At 39.8% G+C, this 17,184-nt stretch overlaps 1 protein-coding gene across 21 annotated transcripts in view; it reads right to left on the minus strand.

Annotated features, from left to right (window-relative positions):
* The window catches only part of DTNA (dystrobrevin alpha), a 395,888-nt gene that overhangs the window by 131,546 nt on the left and 247,158 nt on the right, over positions 1-17,184 (minus strand). The window lies entirely within an intron of this gene.

Raw genomic sequence — 17,184 nt, forward strand, 5'->3', positions numbered from 1 at the left:
CTACCATAAAAACTAGAAGCATGTATAACCAGAGCTCAGCGATGCATAGGAGTTGTTCTAGATCTAACATCTGCACTAGTTAAGTAATCAAATGGGAAATAAGTCTGCTTTTCTATATGTGTTTTCCTCTGGGTTTATGGCCACCACACTTTCCTCGGAAAAGGCAGACCTCACTTGATTTCATGCATGAACGAGCTGCATGTGCCTAAAAGAATATATAAACAATAGAAATCCATCAATGTATTTTCTATATTCTGGAAAGATCATTAGGTATTCAGGAGGAAACTTTACCTAGCATTTGGAAAGTACATTGTTTTATACAAAGCATATGGACCATGCATTTTCCAGAGACCTTTCACAAAAACCAGCCAACACACTGAAAAGCCTACACATTGGTGAACCAGATCATCCCTCATTTGTCGAATCTACCATCAGTGGCCAAATTATGTCATCCTTGGATTTTCTGTTATGCCATTTTCTAGTCAATGACTAACTTAAACATCAGTGCTACAAGATCATCTCTGAAAACTACTATCTTATTTTAACTTCATAAGATTAAGTATTTAAACACCATCAGAGAGTTCCATGTACCAGCAGGCTTTCTGAACAATAAGAAATGCGGACTGTAAACAACACTCAAAACAACAAAACAAAAAATTCGCTTCTCCAGGGCAGGAATAAGCAAAGGGACAGCCATATGATGACTATTTTCACTTCTATGCCACAGTAGCTAACAGAAATTCTGTTTATCTTCATGCCATACTGATTCCAGTAACCCATACATTTTGAAGGAAGGCACTGGCTGAATCCCAGAGAATTACAAGTAAATACACTACAAATTACATTTCAAACAGGGTGGTAGGTTGGGGTGTTGGTATAGCCATCACAGATCAGGAAATGTCAGAGAGGGAAGAGGTTTTTTGGGTTTTTTGGTGATACTGTTTATTGGACGAGCTGTATTGTTGGGAGAGATGTGGGACAAACTTTCTGGCAGAAAGTGCTCCTCTTCAGAGTTTTATGCCTGAAAGCTTGCTCAGCATCACTGCCAACTAGACAGGCAGTCCAATGAAACAATCACAGAAAAAACACCCTTGCTTCTTGTACATTTCAAATAATAAAATACTTGTTCCTGATCCATACCCCAGACCTTGTCACAACAGTGTAAGGGGAACATTTTTTTCCCAACCTTTATTCATGCCAACAGGCACACTAAAGATAATGAGGCTACTTGCCTAAGTGTAGGATAGTAGCATAGGACCCAGGGTTTTGGGTGAGTAATAAAAAAACCCACCATGTCCCAGTGCAAATACTCTAATAATAAAGAGTAACAGCAATAGAACCTAGCTCTTGTATACAGGACTAGAACTTTACCTCATCCATTATATAAACTAGCCAGATGATAATAATAACAACAATATATTAAGCAAAAGGACAGTGGCCTATCTTGAATATTTAGGTTTTAGGATTTAAAGAGAAAAAAACTACATGATCAAATTCTATTCCCCTTATAGGAGGAAAAATTAATTTATATCGAATCTTAATATTCAGATAGTACCATATAATGTAAGAGGTGATAGAATTTAAGAGCTTAATTCTTTGCAGCAGTTGTATTTACGAATAACTCTCATAAATGGTTGGATGTTACAAGATATTTAACAACCAAAGAATGGTGACTGTCTGAAAAGAGAATATGCTTCACTCAAAGTAAATTGTACATGGATACCTCTATCATTGTATAGCTCATCCTTTCAATCTCTTTTAGTCCTCTGAAGGCTTCTTTGATATAAAAATATCAATTAATTTGAAGAAGCTAAACAAGTTATATTTCCATCATTTTATGAATTTATCGTCAAGTTAAATTTCTCTAACAGCTATAGCAGTTATACCAGAACTGCAAAGAATGCACAGGGAAACTGCAGTGTCATATCTTTTAATTAATTACACAAGTTTCATAGGTTTTGGTCTACTTTTTTTTGGTCTAATTACTGGGAAATCTTTGTATTTTGAATTATTTGGATACTTAGTACTTGCCATTTTCTTTTTGATATTTAATAGCCACTTTACAAGGGAATAGATGAACTGAAGTGACTCTTGTTCACCTCAAAATAAATAAGTTTAATTTTATTTATACAGACAGAAATGAAGAGATCTTTTCATCATATAATTTATTTAGAACCCCAGTGTGCTGAAGAATAGATAATCTTAGATACATCACTAATCTGGAAGGATAAAAATTACTTCAAGTAGCACCCATCAAGGAAAGACTTTGCCAAAGAAGTAAAAATAAATTAAACCAAAATCCATCCACGTAACTAAAATAGTAATAAATTAGAAAAACCCTTGGAAACAGGGTGTTTATCTCTTTTGAACACTAAATTGATTTGTTCACTCTGAAGTCATCATCTTTTCCCATTTTTTTTTCACCCCAAGGAATCATGAAGTCCATATGATGTTTTATTTATTTATTAGTAAATCTATCCAGAGACATGGGAATATTTTTCATCAGGAATAGCAAGTGAACTGATTTTAACAATCAATTCAAATGGACTTAGCATACAGTAGTTTTAACTAAATCAAAACTAAATATGGATGGCAGATTGTTAAAACAGAAGTTTTACTGAAATTTTCCCCTTTGCTTTAGATATGGGGGGAAGGGGAAAGCTTTCAAAGTAATTTTTAAATTTAAGCTGCTAACAAATCTATAAATATTTAACTGAAATCTCATTTTATCAAAGAAGTAAAAATGTGCTTAAGTTTAAGCTTTTAAATGGTTCTGTTTGAAATCAGTGGGGCTTGAATGTATGTCAGATATTTCATGTGCGTTTCATTAAAAGTGAAAGAATCCCATTTCATAAGTCTGCTAAATATTATAAAATACGTTAGACGATTCTTCTTTTCAGATGAAAATCTATAGACCCTATCACAAATCAAACCACTGGAGCCATTCATCATTATCAGTGCCATAAGGGCGGTCCACAGAAGAGACGTGTTTGCTATGTGACTATGGATCCTGTTATGCTTTACACCAGAGGCAGGCAATTATTTTGGCTGGAGAGCCATTTAACAGCTTTTGGTGAGCTGTCAAGGGCCACATGGGTAGCCTCGCCCCTTAACAAGTGCCCTACCCCCGGTGCCATCTTGGGACCTGAAGTCCTGCCCTCTAACCTTTGCCACTTGAAGTCCTTCCCCTTGCCCCCTGGAAATACTCCTTTTGGGAGGTGTGTGTGTTTCGGGGGGGGGGGGGGGAAGGGAGGTTGCCACCTTAGAACCAGAAAACAAAGAAATCATACACTAGAAGTCAAACACCTACCATAACATATTTTAATTTTATTACAAAAAATACTTGGCATGATTTGTGTTTGTGCACTGTATATAGAAGGGATTCAATAATAACTCAAAAATAAAGTCTCACTTGGGGGGTATGGGGTGTGCTTGGAGTTGGGGGTGTGTGTATAGTAGGGTGTGGAGGTGTGTGGGAGTGTATGGTGGGGTGTAGGGGGATGTGAGGGGGTTTGTAAAGCAGTGTGGCTGTGCGTGGGGGCCATAGGGTATGTTGGGGTGTCTGTATATGTGGGAGGTTATGGGGGCAGGATGTGGGTGTGTGAGGTTTGTGGGGTGTGAAGGAGGGTGGGGTATGTGGGGACCCCACACATAGCGCACGGTTCTTGCTGCCAGCAGCAGCCACAGGTGGGTGGGCTCAGGGCACTCGTGCCTGGTAGGGTGCGGCCCTGGCTCATGCTGCAAGTTGGGGGGGAGGGGGGGTTGAGAAGTTCATCCTGCCTAGCCACCTCTATCACAGGGGCTCCACACCATGTGCCTGCAGCTCCTGTACTCATACCAGGGGAAGCCCTGCACTAGACCCTGCAGGGGGGAGGGCTCCTTCCACTCCTGGCAGAGTCTGCAGACCTGGGAAGGCAGTCAGCACCAGTGTAGTGCTTTCCCTGGTGTGACTGTCAGAGCTGCAGGTACATGGCCTCCATGATAGAGGTGGCCAGGCAGGCTATGCTCTTTGACCCTTGGGGGAAATGCTGACCAGAGCCATGCCCCACCAGGTACCAGTGCCTCTGCTGGGCATGAGTGCCCTGAGCACCCACTGCCTGCTGCTGCTACACACCCACCCTCTGTCACACCCACACCGTACCCAGTCAAGCTCTGTGCTCCCACTGCCCACCTCGGTGTAGGCTCCATGCTGTGCTCCACACTTCTGCCCAGCTGCAACTCAGTCCCCTCCCTCCTCTAGCCCCAGCCCCAATGCTTCCCTACCTGCTGCCCGGAGTGAGCTGGATATTGGAGAAGCCAAGCAGGTTCCCATGGGGCAGCTGCAGCAGAAGCCCTGCCCAGAAGCTGTTGCTGACTGGGCTGGGCCCTTCTGCCCAAGAGGGTGGGACCAAGGTGCAATAGGGTATGTTTGGGGGTGTACATATGCATGGGCACCTCGCTCCCACCCTCACAGGTGGAAGGGCTGGACAGAGCACAATTCATTGAGTGGGGTGCCACAGGCTGGATGAAAGTGCCTGGCGGGCCAGATGCCGCATTTTGCCTGCCCCTGATTTATAAGGTGAGCTGCACAAAAGTAGATCTGTGTTAGTGCTAGTTTGGGTTTGGAGCAGTCACACTACCAGCCATCAGGGGCCTGGAGGACTGCTGCCCTTTGGGGTTCCCCCCTGCCTTCCTCCCCAACCCCACCTACTTGTAGCTGCCTGGCTGACTATCCCAAGGCATCAGGCAGGGAAGGTTTAACCTGTCTGCTCGGCCACCACCATTGCTGCTCCCTGGGTAGACTCAGCCCTGAAAAGAGCAGTGGCTAGGCAGACAGGTTAACTCTTCCCTGTCTGCTCCCCCCGGACAGACAGTGCAGGCAGCCACAAGTAAACTGGGGCCAGAGGGAGGGGGGAGGGAGCCAGGCAGAGGGGCAGTGAACAGGGATCTGGGGTGCTGGGGAGGGTTGTGGGGGGAAAGTGGGCCTGATCCAGGCCAGCAGGGGAGGTGGGCATGGGGAGAGGGTGTCTATACAATGGTGTAACCTAGAGTGGCTATACCTTAGTGTAAAACAAGCTGGGTAGCATGGATCAGAGATAATCCTGCTCTGGAGTGGCATAACTTTGAGGCATATACTGTAATGAGTGCTTAAAACCAGGGTCAAGGTGTTAATGTGTGGACAATACAGGTGTTAAGAGCTACAGGAGCCACTCCAAATTATTGTGTAACAAGGCTCTATCTTTCCCATTACCAGCTGTATAATGCAGCACACAACTAGGTGCATTTTCCACCTTAACCACATGTGCTTGTAGCCAGGATGGTCTTTGAATTAAATCAGATGCAACATGTAAGCAGTAAGTTCTTGTTCAGTGTTTTCCAGTATACTTACCAATATGCTAAGGGCAACTGTTTGCAACCTTTACATACTGTGACACCATGCTAAGACAAAAGAAGGTTTTAGGCTGTTCCTTATGTGTAGCTGCAAAGAAAGGGAGTGTGGTTGACATCTAGGTTGTGAATATGTAGTCAGATATTGAAAACCTATTTCATTATACTTTCCTGCCATTTTATTTGGGTTTGTCTTCCTAATTTCTTCAATTTAAATAATTTTTTCATATTTTTTTTTATACTCGTAGACGGAGTATAATCTTTGATAAAAATATTAGGAACTATATAGTGCACTGACACTAAACCATGCCAGTATCCTGATATCCAAGTTTTAAAGAAAATACTTAGGGCACTATTTACAGGAATTAAAATACTGCAGTCAACTCATGCCAAAGGGACACATGTCAGTCAGATACAGAAGTATGGAAACAGGGAAGAGGCTGATATATTGACAATATATTGACAACTGAGAGTAACTGGAAAAAGTATTTAAGTCTCAACTAGTGACAATCACAGCCCTGTGCAAGGGTGTTTATATTAAATTCAAATTAAATTCAAATTTATCATACTCTTAAGACGCATACAATCCTTAACATTTTATTAGGAAGGAGTCAGTACTAACACATTCATTTCAGTAGACATTGAAGCAAGTAAGATAGAGACCAGCAGAAATTATAAACGGCTTGATTCAAAGTGCACTGAAGTCAAAGGAGAGGCTCCTAGTGGCCTCAACAGTTTTGGATCAAATAGTCTTGATCTAGTATGTTCTATCTGGGCTGTCTTAGGATGCTAAGGAGCCACCGAGGCACACGGTTGTTAAATTTGGCTTCTTTCTCAATAGCACAGCTTTCCCTCTTCCGACTACTAGAGTTACATTTGTTCCATGTAGTGTGGGAGCATTCTTAATAGGAAGTTACAATAAATGTAGACTAGCTATTCTAATTGTGGCACTCTACAGTAAGAAAGAGTACTTCTGTTATTAAACCAGAAAAATAATTAGAAAAGCTTTTTAGAATTGAGTCACTTAGTATTTTTTCAAATGCTTCAAAGACTCCATGCAGATAAGCAACTAAAATAGGAGATGTTTTAACTAAATTATCCAAATCTTTGATATTTCACCCCAGATCCAGATACCCTTCTTCCCAACCAAACATTTATATCCTCCTTATTTTGCCTGGCATAGGCTAAAAGTTATTATAACAGATTTTATAGTTTTGATCACTGTAGCACCATAAACAAACTTAGCCTGCAGGAAACATTTATCATTTCAGGCTGTGGCTATTATTAAGTTCAGAGGAAGCAACATTAAGCTACTGATGCACTGAAATATGCTGTTTTAATCCCCCTCCTCCCCCCAACCCTTGTACCTTCCCATACCTATGGAGAATTAAAAAAGAATAGGCCCCATTATGAGAGTAATTTCTTCTCTTGGATGCTGGCTTACACCGTGTCTACTTTATAGTAAAAATTGCTCCTTCCCCTGCCGTTGCTTCTTCAAAATGAGGATTTATCTCATTCAAACTTACTTGATACCTGAAGAGATGTGTGTGGATAGGAGAGGCCTTTACTGGACCCTCCCAGAAGAGGAAAAAGAGGCGATATGCTAGACAGTTTTAGATTTGGTGAAGTTGGTGTTGCTTTCTTATTAACCAAAGCCTAGGGAAATTATCACTTAAAAAAAAAAATGGAAACAGCCCAACCACTAGTAAACCACAGATGCAAAATACCAAATCAAGCAAAAACTGTATAAAATAAGCAAGGAGCACTGTATTTCCCTTAATACTGGTTATAATGGAGTCAGTGAATTTGATCTCTAATAGTCACCTAACTGACATGCAATAAAATGGTTGAAAGTCTGTAGAGTAAACAGATGACCAATCAAGTTACTTGGCTAAGGAGTTGAAAATGCCCCTTCTTCAAAGTTGTAACACTTTTTTTTTTCTAATGGAAAGTGGCAACTTTGAGTGTTCAAGGATTGCAGGGTCACACCTTCACACAAATCAAACATTTTGGTTTTCACTGAATTTCAAAAACATTATATGTAAAAATGCAGTGCAAGGGAATCCTCTCTTGGAATTCAAGAGACAAAACATGTTACGTACATGCTTGCGATATACACTGGTTCTCTCACTTTCTTTAAAACAGATCTGAAGTATATGACATGCGTTTCATTCAGTGAGATTACAGACTTGAGTAAATTTCTTGAGTAATTAAAACCGTTGTCTTTCAAGGTTATATAAACCAATATATGATATAAAAGTTAGACTGAAGGCTAGGTGGCTGGTGAAGGAGATGCATCAAATAACTGGAGTTCTGAGTAAGGAAGCTCCTTTTCAGTAGAGCTACCACTTTTTGTGACAGACACTGCATTAAGTGGACTTTAAAGAAAGAAATCAAACCGCAAATTTAAAAGCCATTTGGACAGACAAAGCTAACAAAACAGCAGCTCACATTTTGGTACACGGGTGTTTCAGAGGAAAAGCACTGTTTTATGGTCTGGCATAATTGTAGGATTTTGAATAATATCCTAAGGCAGAAGTCATTTCAGAAATCAAGCAGGATATCATGAGGCATAAACCTGCTGCTAAAAACAGTTCTAACCACAAGATGGCACTACTATGCATATTTAGTAAGTTTAGTAGGCATTTGCTATCAGATTTTAACTATACACTTGGCATTACGTCAGGCTGGCTAACACAAATCAAAGGCTGTGGAATAGAGCTGCTCCCTCCAGAAAACAGCTCTGTCAGTGTATTTATTTATATAAATATAGTAAGCTTAGTGAGTTGGCAGTGTGAATAACTTGTGACGGATATCTCTCGGGACAGGTAAATAATGCAGAACCTGTGAGGAGAAAATACCAGAATATTTTTAGGTTGAATTTAAATATCGTTATCAAGGTGATAATTTTTTTTCTCTAGATGTATGCATTGCTCCCCCCACCAAAATGACAGGTCTGGATAATGCCACACTTTCCTCCCCCAAAACTGTAGATATTTTTGTGTATTTTCCGTGGACTTCAAAATTCACAACACAATAGGGCCAACTCATCCTTGCTTCTGCACCTTGTGCAGCCATTTATTCCTGTACCAAAGTAAGTGAGAAATGGATGTAAAACCGGAACGTTGATCATTCTGCAGCATCCTAATCCTGGTAACCAACTCTTGGGAATTCATCAGGAATCTCAGGGTATTTGGTGTTTTTCTAAAATTCCAAGCTTTGGGAACAATGTGATTATGTGCAAATCTTGCAATTTTAACAACAAAAATCTAATTTCTGCAGTTTTGGTTATGAAGAAAAGCTTCAACTGGGACTTAAAGGTTGACAAATAAAAGGACAATTTTAAAAAGTCCAATATGCATTATACTTAAGCAAAACAAAACAAAACAAAACAAAACTTTTCAATATGGGGGGGGGTTGACTCATGAGTTTTTAATAGTTGGGATTGGCAGGGCTATAAACAGCTATACAAGGTGCAGACCAATGAAGTGAACATATATTTACTGTAAGATGAATGATGTACTATCACTTCTGTATTCATGGAGCTTAAGAATTTCTTAGGACAATCCAGTTTTTATTTATGTATTTGTATTGTTTGCCCCACGTAACATGGACTGAATTTGGCTCATTGACACTTCATCTAATTTTTTTTAACATGTTAAGACATTTTTTTAAAGAGTATAAGGCTGGGGAAAGTTGCCAGATGGGCTGGCCTGATGCCCAAATTTCATTCTTCATCCACAGAACAGACACACTTTGCATAGACAGTCATGATGTAGGCATCCCTTGTGTTGTTTGATTAATATAAAGGAGCCACTTTTTAAAAGCCTTTTAGAATGGGAAATGTGTACTGGTGTAACTACAGTAAGAGGCTTGATGCCTACCTGGCTGGGGTCATTTTAGCCCAGTTTTCTTCCTGCCCAGGCAGGGGGTCGGACTTGAAGATCTACAAGGTCCCTTCCGACCCTACTTCTATGTTTCTATGATTTTATGATACAGTTAAACAGTGGTATAAGCTCATGGTCAACCTCCAAAGCAGAAGGACTTCGCTGAGGCAAACTGTGGCAGTCACCTCTGGAGCTTACTTTGGTGTTGTTACATTGCTAAAAATGTCTCTGATAATTATTAGGCCATAGAGGCAGGAGGGTAGTTCAGCCCTTAGTCCCTGGCAAAGGCCAGGAGAGGCAACGAGGATGCTCCATACTGCCACAATCAGCAGTAGCCTTATGTTATGAAAACTGCAAAACTATCCATTTTCTCTGATCAGGTTTCACTATTCTGGTTTAAGGAGATGCTGTCTCATTATGGCAAACTGTACAAAACATTTTACTACAACTCTTCTTAGCTGTCACATACTCTTTCTGTATTTGGCTTTCCATCATTGCCAATTTCCAAGGTACGCGTCTCCTCAGAGAAATTTTCTATGTTCTATTCTGTCTCTTTCCCAGCAGATTCATTTAGTAACACCAAAATCCAGTGCTACAAACACAGTTGCTTTCATCTCAGTAAATTGAGAAGTCAAACTCTGAATTGCTGCATCACTGAATGAAATGGCATTAGGAATAGGATAAAGAAAGGGGAGAAGCTTCAATTTACACAGAAATATCTCAACAATCAAAAACAATGAGAGAGAAAACAAAGTACAAAATATAGAGTGACAAATAAATGGGATTTAGATGAAGTATAACATATTTATGCTTTTCCTGTGTGTGACAGAAGCTCTTTAATGATGTTGCCAATGCCCCTAGACGAAGTAAAAATCTTGATATACATGGCTGCTTATCTGTCAATCTTTATTTTACACATGTGATCTTTTAAGATCTCCTGCAAAGCCAAAACAAAATGGACTTTCAAGATAGAGGAAAAATTTAGATTATTTGATGGAAAAAAAATGAAATGTGGAAAAAGGAGCTATGGAAAGGTCATATCCTTCAGAGGAGTCATGGTGTGATACCAGTTACTGCTTCATTTATAAGAAAGTCAACACAATCTTTCAAAAATGAAAAAAAATCACTAGTGCCTGATTCGTCTCTTATTCACATTTATTTAATTCCAAGGTAACTCCAGTGATTTCAACTAAATTGCTCCTAAGTTACTTCCATAGAAAAGAAGAGAGAGAACAAGACTCTAAAACCACACATACAATTTAAAACTGTTTAAAGAGCAAAGATTTTTTTATTGCAAGCAATGGTGAAAATTGAATTCTGTTCTCAGTTATGGGTCTGGAATTCCACTGTAGCCTATAGGAGGATGCAGATGTAATTCGGTCTGAATTTAGCCTTAAAACTAGCATACAGATCAGCATATACAAAATAATCTCACTGCAAATAAAAAAAAGGATAAGAAAGAGGTGGATCTAACCAGCAACACTGGAAAACTGAATATTCATTCTGCACATTCCAAGAGTCATACTAAAAATATTACAGTATTGGTATGTATAATTACTTCAGGTCCCAGGAAATTATTATTAAGGCTGGCATTTCTATTATTTCCACTATTTTCTGCGCTCTCATGCTATGTGAAATGTTTTTTGAATGGAACCATTTTATAAAAAGGATCCTATTTGCAACTTCGAGGCACAAGAGTCTGAGTTCATGATTAAGTTACAGCTTTATCTTTCAATTTCCTAGATATTATTATATCATAATTTAAAACAAAGCATTAACTATATATTAAGCTTTTCAATATAATTCTTTGAGAACCAAAAGAAAACAATGCTGGCATAGAAAGGAACACATTACTTATGGAAACAAAGGACTGGGAAGAAGGTCCTCCTCATAAAGGAAAGGACCTGCTGTAAAGCATCAACCAAGATCTCTACCTTGGACACTATCCAGTGGAGAAAGCATTGGTTTGAGTATCAAGAAAAAGCAAGCAATTTCTTAGAAGGTTCAAACTTCCAGTCAGCTTCCCCGTTCCTTCCTTATCTATTTTATTTAAAAATAGAAGGAAAAAAGGCAGAAAGGGATGGAGAACGAAGGGAGAGAAGATTATCTTTTTGGGTTGCAGCCTGCAAGTCAGGGATGAGAAGACCTGTTGTTGGCCAGGAAGATGTCGACAGTAATTAATTTAGAATGGAAGAGGTCCAGATAGTGCCTAGATAGTATCTAGAGGTGTCTGACAGCATAGAGGCAGAGGGTGAGCCAAAGCTCTGCCATAATAATACCCAGTAGGTAATGTTGATATACCTTGGCATGAAGCCTTCAGCATTTAAAAAACTCCAAATAGTACAGATTGCCCCAGTGTAACCCCTAAGGAGCACAGTTCACTGCCATCACATCAAACCTGGCCTTTGTTCTCTAAACAAAATAACTTCAAATAATGTTGACAGTCTCACTCCTTGGGTTCGGGCATTCCCTGACTTGGGCCCAGGACAGCTAAAGACTGCTTCAAGTTTAGGATGATTGGTTTGGTTGGTTACCAACCAAAAAATTGTGGATGACTGCTATGCTCCTCTCACTCAGTAGAACTCTACAAGGGTAAATCTCATCTGTTTGAAAGAAACAACTGTCTTGGGGGCTGGGCTACGACTGTAGAATGAACTTTCTTAGAAATTAAGGACCATCATAAACTAAATTGCCTTCTTCATCTACAAGCCACATTTATTTGACTAATTACCTCTTCTAACAAAGGCGTATATTTAAATTAAACAAATAAACCCTCCCGCCTCCAAATCCCTATAAAAACAGAACACTTCACTATTATTTTCCTAGGGAAAGAATGTGAGAACATCTGATAGATGTTAGTCACACTGCTTACTGCACTATTGGAAGGTGCTCAGGTGCTGGCGTGATCAGCATGATATAAGAACCTCTACAGAACAGAATGGAAATGGGGGAGAGTGCAAGGAGTCAAGTATAAAAGAGAAGTTGAGCTGAGGTAGGAGTGTATGCAATTAAGAGATTGATAGGAAGACAGTGAGCCAAGGTGCAGAAAGATTTGCAGTGAGGTTAGAGATGTTGAATAAATGGATGTCAGATAACTAAAAGAAAGGGAAAGTGAGAAATGCTAAAGGAATAGGGCTTTATAAAGAAGATTCTGGCTTGATGAAGTAGTAACGGTGGAAGAAACTCTCAAAAGTTGGGTGACCTTGTCAGTAAATAGGCACCAGTTTGTTTATATACCTGAAGATATGGGTGCATGGCTTTTGTGTTATCTTTAGTATTTTTTACTGTAAAAGATGGTATTTCTTTTTTTCTTTGTTTGAAATAGCCTTCAAGGACATGGATTATAATGAATAGGAATGGATACATGGAATATAAGAGATGCCACACTGAATCTAACCACAGGTTCATCTCGCCCAGTACATCTCACTCAGATGTGATCAGAGAGATCTCATCTCTCTCGCCCATCTCTCAGTGGCAGACAGCAGATGCTTAGGGGAAGAATATTTAGACAGGGCCAGTCCAGACTGATCCATCTCCTGCCCTTCTCTTCCTACCAGGATTTGGAGGCCTGGCAGTCCTGACTCTGAGGTTGTACCCATAACTTTTCTCTTTAGGGTATCCAAGTTTAAAGCATGGCAGGTCAGTAATGATTTATGATTGTTGTCACATAAAAACTGTTCAGGGACCACAGTTTATAAAAGAACCTGATATCTTGTTTTATTCCTCCATCACAAAGGCCACCAGAAGTAAAACCCTTCTTGTCAGTTTAAGCAGAGAGGATAAGAAACAGGTGAGAACAAAAACTGAAGAATAATAATTTGACTACAAGAAGTAACAGTATTAAACAAGGGGTGAGGCATCTTTTTAGTAGAGGGAAGAAACTAAATGATCGCTTTGGACTCCAGCAGTGCCATTCTGTCCTTTTAATTATAAATGGAGAAAAGATTAAAAAACAGTTTCCTGAAACTCATTAAGACAGTATGTAATACTTAATTTTCATAGCCATTGCTCACTCACACCCCACCGTTAAATTCAGCTGGATGCCCAATACCTCTGAAAATCAATGCCTGAACAAACAAACATTTTGTACATCTACATCTGTGTCTACATGAGACGCTGACTGCGTAGTCACTCCTGTGCAGTCATTTAGTACTTGTATAAAAAAGTACTAAATAACAGTGTAGTAATTGGAGTTGTGCTACCAAACAGCTTTTTCGTGATGCGGACTGTGCAGTAGCCCATGACTGCTGCATAGTAGTATTGCGCCACACTTCCTGCTACATGATGCTACTGCATAGTAGTGATGGGCTACTGCACAGTCAGTATCTTATATAGACACAGCCATTGTGACACAATTTTGGAGTATAAAAGGAAGCCAAAGATCCAATAAGCAACATGTAATATACCCTGTGGTGGCTAGGGTTACAGTGATAGCCTTTAAAAGATGCCAATTAACATCTGAGATACCACTATTCTCTCCCATTCCAACAGGTGACAACACTGGAATATCAACTTTATAGTAGAACCCATTCTATGAGAATTTTAGACACATACATTATTCACTAGCATTTTAATAGCTGTTATGATCTATCAAGAATAATCATATATGCAAACCTTTATAAATAGGGTTTTTAAAAAAGAGGATTTGGACCAGTTTCAGGATATTGTATTGCCAGTGAATAATTATGGATTTAAATATTCATTGAGTATTTCCCTTCAAGGAACATGCTGATAATAAACCTTTTTGAACCCATGATTAGAAAAACTGTATGTATACATTCAGACACACACACACACACACACACACACACACACACACACCCTTTTCTCCCCAAATGCCTGGGAAACTAGAAGGTACTGGGCATCTGATAAAGCATTAGAGTAAAACAGTTGGGGAAAACACCCCCAAAGCTCCTGGAGTCATTAACTTGTGTTCCTTTACGTTAGTCAAACAGTACAGAATTTCAGAATTGCCAATTCACACTACTGTATTAAGAAACTTGATACATTTTGTGTTTTTCTTAACGCCCCCTCTCCTGGCGTTATGCAAATACATAGGAATCTCAACTTTCATTTAAAAAAAATAAAAACAACCAACATTTCTAGCTTCCATGGCTACACAACAAAGTTTAAAAACATGACCCAAGTACACCTCAAAGCATTTCCTGTGCTTAAACATACTGAGCAGAGTACATTCAACTAATTAGGGTACTCTCCTAGAAGTTGAGTGGTGTTGAGTAAAATCCCATCAGGCTGAGAAAGAAAATGAACCTAGTTCTACCACATCACGAGCAACTGCCCTTAACTATTGAACTACTGGGAGAAAGACGAGCAGACAACATTGGCATTCATACTGGCAGTTTTCTGAATATTGTCTTCTATTTCATTTTGATTACAAAGTCCAGAAACAAAATGTTTCAGCTTGTGTCAAACAGCATCTTTTATATAATGTGAAATAACTTTTCAGTTTTTCATTTCAGAAAACAAACAAAGAAACCCTTGAAGTCTTAGTTTGTTTCAATCCAAATATATCCAAATATATTTTTTAAATTTTGGTTTAGAGGCCAGCCCCCCAAATCAATAATATGTACAGACCTATCTACAGTCTGGCACCATAGTGTCAATTTTAGGCGTAACTTTAATATTATTAGCTTGAGAAGAGTTTGCTTTAATATCAAAATGAGCAACCGAGGATATAAGGAAAGGGACTTAAACAAAAACGTGTAAAACAAGTAGGATTATAAATTATTAGAATTCATTCCCAGATGTGAAATTATTCTCATTTACAAGAAAGGGAAATTGTCTGAACTTAAACCAAACTTAAAATGCCAGGCAAGGTCAGAAAAGGGCCCAAAGGCATGCATGGAAATTAAGTTGGCTTATTTACATGCCCCTGAGTTGTATTTATTTAAACTCAATGGAAATAAGAGGAAGAGAATGATTGAGATCAGGGGCCAAGAATGGAAATTAGCAAGGTCATCACCAGGGTCAGTAGAAGCAGCTCCATTCATTTGTAAACAGTAGTATTATCCTTCACAGGAGACAAAACAGAACATTTAATTCAAAAGAATATTGAAGGGGAAAACAAAACATTGAAACCCCATGGTGCTGAATTTAAAGCCATCAGGGAAATGAACTCCCTATTTGTATGATCTAATTGTGCCCCATATTACAATTAGCAGCATGGCTTTAAATTCAAAGCTTGCAACAGCCAATGGTTTATTCCGATCTAGGGAAATCAGAGGTAATTGCTTTTTCTGCAGCCAACGTCATAGAATAATAGAATAATCTCACAACATATTCAGCAAAGTCCATCAAGGCCAGCCGTAGTTTTCCAGCTGTACAGTTCTGTACAACTCAATAATGTTTAATTGTATAATGGTTTTGATTACGATATGTTGTTATTTTCTGCCACTGCTGTCACCACTGCCCAGAGGGAATGTGTGTGTGAACAGGATATTTTATCTCAGCATGTTCTTCTGTATAAACAAATCAATTTTAAAATTCAACCAAAATCAAATATTAAAATGAAGCCTGTGCAAAAATATCTGAATTCCAAACAAACAAGTTACGATGGGGTGGACTGAACCTGGTATTTTGGCACGTCACAAATAACTAGCATATATTTGGGCATTGGTGATTAGTCACTTTCTCTCTCCATTTTAGGGCGGTCTTACTACTCTCTAAGGGTTGGAAAGTTATGGATAAATGACAGAATACAAGACAATTTACATAGCAAGATTACTTCTGACATATTAGAGATAGCACTGAGGCGCCTGGATGAATTTGTGACTTCATCATTGAAAATGTATATTTGTCTTTCCCAAACTAATTTTGAAGCAATGGAGTAATCTGCTTCCTGTTGATTCTAAGTTATTCCACAGCAGCAACATTCTATGAGAGTTTTCAAATGCTGCTCGAGGCCAGGACATAGCAACCTCGCAATACTTGCCTACCCTTTTGCCATCTCTACTTGACTACTATAGAAGGTAGGGCAGAGTGGCATGTTATAGAGGCATGAACTACTAACTCATTCAGAGGGATGAACTACAGTGTGCGTTACCCTTGAATCCCATCCAGAAGCACCCGATAGAATTCAGCAGTCCACCTCGTGCATGGGATCAACCACTTTGATCATGTAACACAGTGGTCACCAACTGGTCGATCTTTATCGACTCGTGGATCCTGGAGCATCTTGAAGTCAATCCTGGGCTGAGAGGGCTGAGCCCTTGCTCCCCACAGACTTACTGGCTGGGTGGGAATGGTGGGGGAGCAGGGGTAGATCTTCGGTTCCTTTTAAATTCCAAAAGTGATCTCTGACCTAAAAAGGTTGCAGACCACTGATGTAACAGCGTTGGCTAAGTTTCTGCATTTGGTTCTTCTTTGCTTGCAGATGCAGTTCAAATCAATTAAAATAAAGTCTGAATGATGTGGACCTCTACATCAGTATACTACTTGCCATCACTAAGTCAGGTCACATACACTTGCTTTCAGCCCTTAGGTCTGAATGCTATGGCTAGGTACAGACATTCAAAAAACCCTAGCCTAAATTGATTCAATCTTTGCAGGTTAGTCTTTAGACTCTGGAAAAGCAGCCACATGCCTGCAGTGGCTCAGACCAGAAGTTGGGGGGGTGCTAGAGCGAGTACTTGGCTGAACAAAAACTGAGATGGGAACGGACGTGGCCAGATCCTGGCAGGCCTAAATATAATTGGAGTGGGGTTTAAACCCCCACCCCGGCCTTCAGAGACCCCAGCTGGGGCGTGCCTGGAGGGGGAGGAGGGAAACAGTCCCTGCCAGAGGTCCCCAGACCACCCATGCCTACTCACTTGCTTGCTGCCCCAGCTGCAGGAGTGGGAGCATGGCCAGATGTTGGTAGCCTGAGGGGAAGATGGAGTTTAATTCCCCCATTGCAGGGGATGGGGGTGGG

The sequence above is a fragment of the Alligator mississippiensis genome, chromosome 3, assembly GCF_030867095.1.
Source record: "Alligator mississippiensis isolate rAllMis1 chromosome 3, rAllMis1, whole genome shotgun sequence".
In the NCBI taxonomy this organism is placed as follows: Eukaryota; Metazoa; Chordata; order Crocodylia; family Alligatoridae; genus Alligator; species Alligator mississippiensis.